We start from the raw sequence: 12,423 nt of genomic DNA, 5'->3' as shown, positions 1-12,423 counted from the left end.
CAAATCTTGCTGGTGATGATGTGAAAGAATTCTTAAAGAAAATGCCCAGAATTGATGAAGAAGTCACGTAACATCAGATAAAAAATACTTTGAATCTCAATTTCAATCAAGTACCAAATTTTGATTATTAACGATACATTTTCAGTCAAGGAGTTGGTGAAACTATCGATGAGTTTGCAGAAAGACTCGATGCACTCATCAAACACTGTAAGTTCAAAGAATATAATAATGATAAAGAAGCTATGCATCTCAGAGTTATTGATGGGTCCTTGCCCGATTTATTCAGGCAACAAATGCTGAGAGAAACTCTTGGTCTAGAGCGAGTGCTGATGGCTGCCAGAGCTGAGGAATATGCTCAGAGACAAACTGCTGACATGGAGACTGGAGGTGCCCATAGGGAGTAAGTCATGAGTGTGAAAACTAATAAAAAGCAAAAGACTGAAGAGCACAAAGTGATGTCTACACATAAAAAGAAGTTGTGTTTTCAATGTGGATTTTCGTTTCCACACAGAGGAAAGTGTCCCGCCATTGGACACATATGTAAAGGCTGTGGAAAGCCACGATGCCTCATGGGGCGAAGACAAAAAGGCTGCCAGAAGCATCATTGGACACATGCCCACAAGCCCAAATGGCGATATCAGTTGAGACAAATTGATACTAAACAAAGTCTATCGTCATCTAAATCATGTCAGTCAAAGAAAAGCTGACACACACCAAAGCAGAAAAATCCTACAAACACTGTCAAGATTTCATTGAAAATAAATGATTGTTTAGTACCTTTCATTATTAACAGTGGTGTGTTGATAAACATAATGCCTAAAGAGAAATACAATAAACTGTCTCCATAACTCACAGTGTATACTTAAGCTGTATTGATACCCCTAAAGAGTCTTGGTTCATTTATAACATCAGTGAAACATAAGAAAACAAAGTTGCAAGCACTGATCCATGTGCTTCAGGGTGCAGCGTCAAATGCCTGTCTACTCAGCTTCAATACGGCTGCTGATATGGGATTGATTTCTGTGAATTACAACATGAAAGCTCACAGCGAAATAGTAAGTCAATTCCCTTTATTTTTTCATGGTTTAGGAAAGCTTAAGACAATGAAAGTAAAACTGCATAATAATGAGGATTTCCGCCCTGCTGCTCAGAGACATAGATGGATTGTTTTTCATTTACAAGGACCTCTTGAAAAAGAACTTGAATCATTGCTTAAGCATGATATTATTGAGAGTTCCACTTGTCCAAGGCTATGGGTTTCTCCCATTGTAGTGGTGCTTAAAAAGGTCAATGAAGGAGGTGTACACATGTGCATTGACATACGTCAGGCAAACAAAGCACTTGAACAAGAATGACATACAGATCCACACATTGCAGACATGATAATGCAATTGAATGGTGCAAAGGTTTTCTCTTGGATTGATTTAAATAAAATGTATCATCAGTTGGAACTTGAAGAAGACTGCAGCTACATTACAACCTTTTCTACACAGTGATGCAGTCAACACAACAAAACTAAAGCTCTTTATCCAAAACTTTTTTTTTGTATCCTCATATATCTTCCAAATTTCCCTCACATGACCAATAGTGGGGAGGCAGCAAAGGTTCTCACCCCACTGCACTCCTCCAAACCCTAACCTCATCACCCCTGTCCGGGACAAACCTTCCATCCAAAACTCTAGTGCGGAAAGCAGAGGGAAGGATATAATCATAGGATCACCTCCTATCTATTTATACCTCCCCACTTCCCAACCATTGCTTCAGCGGATTCCAAAATCTGATCCTCTTACAAACTTTATAACAGTCAAACTTATAATAGTGAATTAAATAATTTTTCCATTCAATAAAAGTAGGGGGGACAGGGCTGATCCATTTCCTGTAAATCTCCCTTCTCGCCACCAGCATCATATAAAACAACAGTTTAGCTCCGTCTCTACCCTTCTTCCGTGTCTCATATGAGGAGCCAAACATCACAATCAAAGGTCTTACCTTTGGGCTTGAGGGAAGAATGTTATTAACTTCATCCCCCACCTCTTGCCAAAACGTACGAAGTAAAGGGCAGTCAATGAACATATGTAAACCATCAGCTGATGCAGAACCACACTTCTTACACATCACCACGTTATCTTGTCTCAGCCTGGACAATTTTTGGGGAGTCCAGAAGGCTCTGTGGATAGAGAATAGATGATTTCTCCTTAACATAGCAGGTTTAACAGTGTTATACAAAAGTGTAGTAGATACTTGCCAAAGGTCTTTAAGCTGCGGCTCCGGCAAGCACTCCCTCCAGATTTCTTCCGGGAGGTTAAATTCCCCATCCACAATATCCAACATCTGCCAATACCATTTCGCCACTTCCTTCTTCATCGAGGTATCCAGCTGCATCTGGTCCACCAGTCCATTAGTACTTCCCACGTCCTCTGCTACATTCCCAGCCCAGGACTTCATCTGAAGGTATTTGAACTTAGACAGCCCTCCTCCTACCTCAATATTAAGATTATCAAAGTCTCTAAGTTCACTGTTATAACAAAGATGTTTCCATTGCAACAAACCTGCCTCTTTCAGGGGAATAGCCAGTGCGTGTTTAGTCTACTCCGGGGATCCAGGAGAGTCCCAAATCAGCGCATATTCATTATAATATGACAACTTCGTAATCTTCCTCACCTCATACCACAACACTGCCAAATCATATAATATCTTAAATCGTTTTTTTTTTAAGAACTTCGATTCCCCAAACTTATACAAAAAACTTCTCTGAACCTCCTGGCCTTCCATCATAACAGATAACACCTGCCTCAGCTCAGAACGATGACATGCAACAAAACTCAGTCCTACATTTTTTAACAAATATGCCCATGCATAGTACTGTATATCAGGAGCTGCCAGACCACCTTTTTCTTTCTTTCTCCTGAGGTTTTTCCATGATATACGAACACCTTTTGATGCCCAAATAAAACTACTAATTTTCCCCTGCAACTTCTTTAAAGCAACCTTGTTAAACATTAATGGCAATGCATTAAAAATAAAAGTTCATTTAGGGACTATCACCATTTTTACTACATTAATCTGACCTATTATAGTTAGTGGAAGATTTAGCCATTTCCTCAGTAAAAGGTCCACCTCCCTCATAACCTGAGCAAGGTTTATTTCCGCCATTTTACATAAATTCTGTGTTACCGTAATCCCCAAATATTTGACTTATTTTTTTACATTTGCTACCTCATCATTTAGTTCCATGTTCCATGCCATAATTTCAGTATTTTGATTGTTAACCGCATAACCAGAGATCCCCCCAAAATCCTCCTTTAACACTTGTAGAACTGGCTTAGGTTCGCTATATGAATCATTAGATCATCCGCATATAAAGAGACCTTCTTAACCAGGTCTCCACACCGGAAAGGCGGTATTCTCTTATCTCTCCTAAATCTACAGGCTAATGGTTCAATATAAAGATCAAATAATAGAGGGGATAAAGGGGCACCCCTGTCTCGTCCCTCTTTCTATCTTTACTAACGGAGTAAGTGTATCGTTAACCAAAATTCTTGCGCTTGGGTCCTGATAGATTTTCTTCAATATTCTAATAAATTGGCCTCCGATTTTATATGATTCACAAACCGTCATCAAGTAACTTCAATTAACCCTATCAAATGCTTTTGTTACATCCACCATTACCACCGCCAAAGGCATATGCAATGACGTGGCTAAATCAATCGACCCTACCAATCCCTGTGTCAAATCCTGCATATGCCTACCTTTCAGAATCCCTCTCTGGTCTGTGTGTATGAGTTTCCCCATCACCATCCTTAATCTATCAGCCAGGAGTTTAGCAAAGATTTTATAGTCACAATTTAACAGTGAAATTGGGCGGTATGAATCACACTTCCTAGGGTCCTTATCGGGCTTTAGAATTAGTGTAATAATCGCCTCTTTCCAAGAAGGAGGAAGGTTCTCATCTCCCCTCATAATCGTGTCACATAATTGCTTCAGGATTTTTAAAATGCTACTACCCAGAGTTCGATAAACCTCCATCGGTAACCCATCTGGTCCTGCTACCTTCCCCAATTTACCAGCTGAGATGACCCTTTCTACCTCACTAAGCCGTACCGGTTCATTAACCAACCTTCTCTCCTCTTCATCCAGAGTCGGTACCTCTAATTCCCCAAGCCACTCCTTGAATTTCTCCTCAGATGGCTTCAAATCTTCCGTATATAAATCCTTAAAGAAATTAAAAAATCCCTCTTCCACCTGCTCAGCACCTTTACTAATCTTACCCGAGTTCTCATCTCGAATTTCTGTCACCCGATTCCTGACCCTATCTGATTTTATCTTCCAAGCCAACAATTTATTACTGTTCTCACTATACTCGAAATGCATCACCCTATTAGCTTCACATCTCAATCTAACCCTGCGATCCAAAAGAGCTGCCAACTCCAAACTAGCTGTCTGACGTTGCTTAACAAAGTTGTCCAACTCCTCACCCTGCTCCTTACTTAACATTCCCTGCTCACATTGTCGTATTTGAGTCTCCAACCTACTTATTTCTCCATTATATAATTTCCTCCTATATGCAGCAATCCTAATCAGACATCCCCTCGAAAAGGGCTTAAATGTATCCCAAACTATCGCCAAGGGAGCTGAACCCAAGTTTATCCTAAAAAATTCCTCTGAATCCGCCCACAATTCTGTAACTATCTCATCCTCCAGAAGCAAAGTTCTATCTAGAGTCCACCTACGTTACCTCCTTTTTGTTGGCAACCTAAGAACTAAACTAACCGCTGAGTGATCTGATAAATGGGCCCCAATATGTACAACTGATTCAACTAAGTCCCTCAAACCCATATTCAACAGGAAATAGTCAATTCTGGAATGATGCTGATACTTCTTATTATAATAAGAATAACCTCTCTCTGAGCCCCTTTTATCCCTCCAAACATCATATAACCCCCATTGAGACATCATTACCCGAATCTGACCCTGCATTTTCTCGTTTACTTTGGACCTACTACCCGCTGATCTATCTAGTTCGTAATTCAAAACAACATTAAAATCACCTGCCCATATAACTGGATCTAAATATTGTAAAAGAGAATCTGAGAGTTCCCTTAAGGGACCTACATCATCCCTGTTAGGACCGTAATATCCTACCAAGGTAAAGCGATATTCAAAAGCAGACAGCTTCCCCACCACCCACCTTCCTGAGTTATCTATGGGGCCTTCCAGAAAAGTAAAACTGACATGTTTCTTAATTAGAACAGCCACTCCTTTTCTACCACTCAAACAATTTGAGCTGGCTATCTGCTGGACCCACCGCATGTCTTAAAAACTTCAAAACATTCCTCCCTGGAAAGATGAGTCTCTTGTAAAATCAAGACGTCGAACGGGACATCTCTCAAATATTGCACCAACCTTTTCTGTCTACTCTTTACCCTGAGACCATTTACATTCCAGGACAGGAGTCTCAAGTTCTTCATTGCCATTTTCTGATGTGCAAACCGCCTACCTTCTTCCACCCCACCCCCTCATCCCTCCCCCACGCCCCAGGTTCACCTACCACATTGAGGATCTTTTTATCCCGTAATATACTCCCCACCCAGTGCTCACCATCACCACCCCTCCCTCCCTTTCCCCCAAACTACTTACACCAAAAATAATATTTTTTACCTCTATTACACACCCCACACAGTGCCCCCCTCCACCCTCCTCCTACACCCTACCCAATCCCCCTCCTCCCTTGGGAACCCACCCAAACATTGACCTGACCCAAGGTCAGAGGAGGATCACTGCTCCTAAGTTACGACCTTACCCACAATACCTCCCTACCGGGGGAACACTCCAATCTTAAGTTAGATCTGCCTCATTCCTGCCCTCTTTCTCAATTTTCATAATCAACTCGTCCACCTCCTTCCAGTCCGTAAAATTACACATCTTATTATTTACCATAACTCTTAGAGACGTAGGAAATCTCAACTGAGCTGTAGCCCCCAGTTTTCTCAGAATATCTATTCTTTTTTCCAGCTCCCACTGTTTATTCAAAGTCACAGCCGCAAGGTCTGACCTGATTTCAAAAGGGGATCCCGTTTACCATCAATGATTTCTTCTTTAGCGCATGGGCGAGAATATGTTCCTTCAAGGAGTATGTCTGAAAATAAACTAAGATTTTCCTTGGTCTGACCCTGTTGGAAGGCATTTTAGCCAGAACCCGGTGAACCCTTTGAATGTCTTTAACAATATCTTCCTCTGATGTTTCCACATTCACCTCTTGCTTTTTCAAAAGCACCTTAAACCCTTTTAAGTCACCTTCTTACAGCCCCTCCGGGACCCTAAGACACCTCAAATTATTCCTCCTCAAATTATTTTCCAGGGATTCCATTTTCGCCATCACCCCTGTTTCTCCTTCTTTTAAATATCTTATCTGCTCCTTATTTTCTTCCACCGCCACTCTTAACTCCCCCACTTCCTCCCCCAAAGCGGCAGTACGCCCTGCCAGATCATCAATTTTCTTCCCCAGATCTTCACAGAGACCCCTTATCTCCACTTGATTGGCATTAGATGTCTCAAAGCCATTCTTCAGTTCCATAGATAATGCTTTTAACATATTCGCAATTGATTGCCCATGATCTTTTCCGACGGGTTGGGAAACCTGCACTACATTCAATTCTGTTTGCCTCTCTATGGAATTCACAGGAAGAGGATGCTGTAACCCACTTCCCCCATCCACCCGGAGGTCTGAGCCTCTACCCTCTGGACTAGCGGCAAACTCTAATCTGTTTATTTTGTCCAACTCTTGCGTATTCGTCTCTCAGGCTAACACCCTGGGAGCACCTGGCAATAATTGAAAATAAGACCTAACTGAAGGGGTGACACAAGCTCTCCTGTAACTCAGCCCACCAACGCTCTTTGCATGCAGTTGCCTCCTAACAGAACTATTATCTTGCGCTGCTTTACTTCTCCCAAAAGACGATTTCTGAGGCGGGGGGACCAGACTTTCAATTTCAACTCTTTTATTACTTTTCTTAGCGCTACGGAGGGAATATGCTACTTGACCAGCACAATTTTTAAATGCCACCTTCCCCCCTTCTTTCCTGAACCCCACCTGCCCCTTTATCTTGTCCACCGTAAGTTCTAATAAAGTTTCTACAACATTTTTAACATTAGCCTGAAAAAAGCCTTCCAGTCTCGGTGCTTTCCTACCAAACTCAAAGTCACCAAGTCCTCAGCCTGCTGAACAATCCTGAAGCACCTATTCTTCTTGCTTCCACCGGTATCCACACTTGTGCTGGCTCTGCCTTGATTCCCCCAGAGGGAAACACGAGCAGCTGCCTCTCTGAACCGGTTGAGTTTCAGAGAGGCACTCAGCAACGGAGCAGCTCCGTGCTCCCAGGAGTGCTGTCCCCAGCCAGCTCCTTTGTCCTTTGCAGCGCTGCTGAATCGAAAAAACGGGGAGAAAAAAGAAAACAAATCCCTTCAGACGTGCTTCCGTCACGCTTCCCGAACCCTGCGAACCCCCGGTAAGGGATTGTATTAACAACACATTATCTTTCCAGGAACGGCGTCCTCCACTACCGGCTCCTCAGACAGCCACCATGTTCCCGGCCACGCCCCCAAATCTTTTTTGATGGGGGTATGACACCTGAGCCTGCAAAAGTACAACCTTTGTCAAATGCTGGTCCCCCTCAAGATGTTTCAATGGTTTGTTCTTTTCTTGGTCTGGCCAGTTAATGTTCAAGATACATAGAAGACTTTGTCACTGTTGGTGCTCCATTACGAGACTTGATGAAACAAATGCTTATTTTCAAGTGGTCACAAGAATGTGAGAGAAGTTTCAACAGAATCAAACACGCCATTGAAAATGCTTCTGAAATGGCATACTTCAATCTAAAGCTTCATACAGAGGTTGTGGTCGATGCTAGCCCAGTTAGTGGACACCCAAATGCTCAACTGCATATTGTGGCCTATGCTAGTAGAAGCTTGTCACAAACAGAATGTGCTTACTCACAACCTGAGAAAGAAATCTTGGCTGTGGTATGAGCTTGTGAACATTTCCATATATTCCTGTATTGAAAGCCCTTCACACTGGTCTCTGATCATCAAACTTTGCTGACCATCTTTTGCAGTCCAAAATCCAATATGCTTTCTTGCATTGAACAATGGGGATTAAGATTGCAGGAGTATGATTGTACAGTTGTGAATTTTCCAAGAAAAAATAAGAATCTTGTTGACTACTTTTCGAGAGTGCCTATAAAAGGTCACAGTACTGCATCCAAAACAGCTGAGGGTGACAAATGCAAAAAGAATAGATGATGGACGAATGAGGAACAAATCAAACATTCAGCCCCCAGTCACAGATGTGGGTTAAATCCATCAGTTTTTGTTGTTCGCCACACCATTACAGTTTGGACCCATCTGCAAATAAATCCTGACCCTGTTGCCCAGGGGAACAGTCTAGCCCGAACTGCCAGGCCAGGTCCTCCCTGGACCAGAAACAAGCATCCTAGCATTAGTTTTGGGGGTATCACCACTCTTCAGCCAGGCTAGCTTGACTCTGGTGGCATAGCAAACACAAGACCAAAGTCTGGGCATACCCTTCCCACTTAGGGCGACAAAGGCACAAAGAACAGTTGATGGATGGAATGCAGAACAAATCAAACATTCACCCCCAGTCACAGATCTGGGTTTCCAAAACTGCTGAGGCCTACATGAATTTCATTGTCAAGTCAATGTATTGTTAGCCCAGATTATCTCTGCCACAAGCCATGATAGTTACATGCTAAAGTTAAATGACATAATTACAAATCAGCTGTGGAACAAACACAGTCAACCTCTCAATAATGATGGTGAATATCAAAAATACAAAATTGTCAAAGATGAATTGTCCATTATTCAGGAAGGAGTTACAGCAAGAGTCAAGAATCCTGATTTTAGAGAGTATGTGACAGAAAGTAATTGAAGTAGCTCACGAAGGACATTGTGGTATCATTGCCACAAAAAGAGCTCTCCAAGACTAAGTTTGGTTTCCATACTTAGATGAAAGAGTTGAAAAAGAGCTCAAGGCCTGTCATATATGCAACTAATAGGTGGGTGGTACAATAAGGGGGTCATTCTGACCCTGGCGGTAAAATCCGCCAGGGCCAACGACCGTGGGAGCACCGCCAACAGGCTGGCGGTGCTCCCTTGGGCATTCTGACCGCGGCAGTACAGCTGCGGTCAGAAACGGAAAACCGGCGGTGTACCGCCGGTTCTCCGCTGCCCTGGGGAATCCTCCATGGCGGCGCAGCTTGCTGCGCCGCCATGGGGATTCCGACCCCCATACCGCCATCCTGTTCCTGGCGGTTTTGGCCGCCAGGCAGAGGATGGCGGTATGGGGTGTCGTGGGGCCCCTGGGGGCCCCTGCAGTGCCCATGCCAATGGCATGGGCACTGCTGGGGCCCACGTAACAGGGCCCCACCAAGATTTTCAGTGTCTGCCATGCAGACACTGAAAATCGCGACGGGTGCTACTGCACCCGTCGCACCCCTTCCACTCCGCCGGCTCCATTCGGAGCCGGCATCCTCATGGAAGGGTGTTTCCCGCTGGGCTGGCGGGCGGCCTTCTGGCGGTCGCCCGCCAGCCCAGCGGGAAACCTAGAATAACCGTGGCGGTCTTTTGACCGCGCAGCGGTGTTCTGCTGGCGGGACTTTGGCGGGCGGCCTCCGCCGCCCGTCAAAGTCAGAATGACCCCCTAAGTGTTTCAGGCCCACTGGTAGCATTTAATGTACAGGCCCTGGGTTTATGGCATACCGAGAGATACCAGGGAGGAGAGCCTCACTCCTGAGACCCTGCAGGCACCAGGGGACACGTTGTTTCAGCTGCCCAGTGCCAGGAGCTCCCTTTGCAGAGTCACTGCAAGGGGACGGGGCTTCATCTGATGTGTTACAAAAGCGCACCTTGCACTCTCGTGGCACGGGACACCCAGAGTCAACAGAGAGGGACCTCACAGGCACCAGGGGATTCATTGTTCCAGCTGCTCCAGTGCCATGAAGCTCCCTTTGCAGATTTGCTGCGGCTTTATCTGATGCGCTACAAAGTGCACTTTGCACTCCCACAGACATGCTGTCAGTATACCCGAACATTAATTGAAAAAACAGGGTCGCCGCCCCAAGCCCTCAGGACACCACTACAAGCTCTAAAGAGACGGGGGCTCCAGACATTGAATATTCCAGGGCACCCGTTCATTTAGCAAACCTATTAGAGGCAATTGGGGAGCTTAAGGATGAGGTTATGGCCTTGAAAGACCTAGTAAAAGATACAGAAGCAAACATTGTTTAGGATAGGCCAACGAAGGTGGCTTTAAACTCTACCTCAATTACTTCACCCAACGGAGGGCCTGGAACTCCAAGGCCATTCCCTTATCTCGGGTATGGGTTATCCCACCGTCCCATCAAGCTTCTCTCTCACGACCAGTCTTCCACCCGCCTGGTAGTACTCCTTTGATAGAGGGAGCCTGGTGGGCAGAAAACCACAGCAGCATAGTCCCAAACAGGGGGGAAAGATGAAACCCAAGTGATATTTGCCCAGGAGGATATTTTTGACTGAGCATAGTGATGTTGCGGAACTCATAATAGCGGGTGACCTGAATGTGACTTTCGACCCCCTCTGCTCATTAGACCCAGACAGCAAGATAGAGAGTGGAGAATTACGCCACTAGATCTTCCTCCTGCTAAGTGGTCCCTGCGAGCAGCACAGATACTTGGTCCCACATTAACATTTGATCTAAGAGTTATAAATGGACAGATCTCATCTAATATGGGTGGCAATCATACCTTGAATAGGCCTTGTAACACAAGATGTATTGACTATTTTTTGATCAGTCTAAAGAGCTGGCTGTACGTCCATTACATGGTGGTCCTTGAAAGGGCGGATAGGGACCACAATGCCTTGAGCTAGACCCTGTTGGCCTCCTTTGATAATACCCCAAAAGTCCAGAGCCGTGCCCAAGTAGGGAACACCAAACTTTCTAATAATGTTAAGGCCATTAAATGGAGCTGGGTTGAAAGGAACCCCAACCTTGTGGAGGCAGTAAACTCCATGGCCATGGAGCATATAGAACTGCTCAACAACCTCACCACAGAAGAGAGAGGGCAGGTTTTGGCAAAAGCCCATGAGTTTCTTCTTGAAAACATAAGAAAGCTGTTGGCCCATGACATTAAGCACCCACGTAAGGCGCAGAAAGAAACTCTCTGGTATACCAAGGCTTGTAGGGTAGCCAAAACTCAATTACTGCAAGCAATCAATACTAAGGTTAGGTTGCAGATTATGGCTTGTAGGTCAAGATATAAGAAAGAACTGTAAAGGGCCGTGAGGGACTGGGATTATTCTTTGTGGGGTGAGCTGTCCCAAGCCCTGGCCTCCAAAGACAGTGAAAGATTTGGGCCAACCTGGCATTGTGATCCAGTGGTGGCAAGAGAACCGTGGAATATTTTGTACAACCCCAGGAATGGGTCCTCCATTTTAGTATCCTATATTCCTGTTTGGATACCCAAGGGTGAGTTGATGTGGACCCCCAGCTGACAGAAAAACTAAAGGATCAAGATATCCTAGAGGTAACCCTTAGAGAGACTGAGGAGGTCATCAGTTTCATGTTGCGAGGGAAGGCATCTGGTCCTGACCAGAACCCAAACGAGCTATATAAACTCTATATGGGTACATGGGGCTCATATCTGAACTATCTTTTTAATGCTGTTCTAAAGGGTATGCCAGTTTCTGATCCTTGGCGGCTGGCAGAAATGATCCCAATCCATAAGAAGAACAAATGTAGTACCCCTAGCAATTATAGGCTGATCAGTCTCATAGATGTCTCCCAGACAATCTTTTGTAGACACATTTTCAACCATATCCTAGAGTGAATAGAAGCAAACTATATTCTATCTGAGTTCAGGCAGGGTTTAGGAGCAGTAGTAGCACAGTAGATCAGATTTTCCACTTTAACTGCCTCTTCTGGAAGACAGTGACAGTAAATAGGTGACAGCTTTTTGTTGCTTTTGTTGACCTATGTGCCACCGTTGATTTGGTACCTCAGGCCATGCTCTGGACAACTCTGGATAATATGGGTGTATCACCCAATCTAATGGCTATTCTGGTAAGACTGGACAAGAAGAATTACTCTTGTGTAAGATGGAGAGACAAGGGGCAGTTGACCCTACCTATAAGCTTTCGGAACAGAGTTAGGCAGGGATGCGTCCCAGCCCCCACCCTATTCTCCCTTTACATAAATGATGTTGTGAGAAAGTTGGACACAGATGATTGTGGTGCCCCTAGAGTGGGGACCAGGAGAGTGCCAGCTCTGTTTTTTGCAGACAATATTCTCCTGATCTCCAAATTGTTATGCGGATTGAAGCAACAATTTTAACTCTTTTTGTCTGGAGTGGGGTTTGGAACTCAATAGCGCAA

Source organism: Pleurodeles waltl, chromosome 1_1 (genome assembly GCF_031143425.1).
Source record: "Pleurodeles waltl isolate 20211129_DDA chromosome 1_1, aPleWal1.hap1.20221129, whole genome shotgun sequence".
NCBI lineage: Eukaryota > Metazoa > Chordata > Amphibia > Caudata > Salamandridae > Pleurodeles > Pleurodeles waltl.
Note: the sequence above shows the minus strand (reverse complement) of the source record.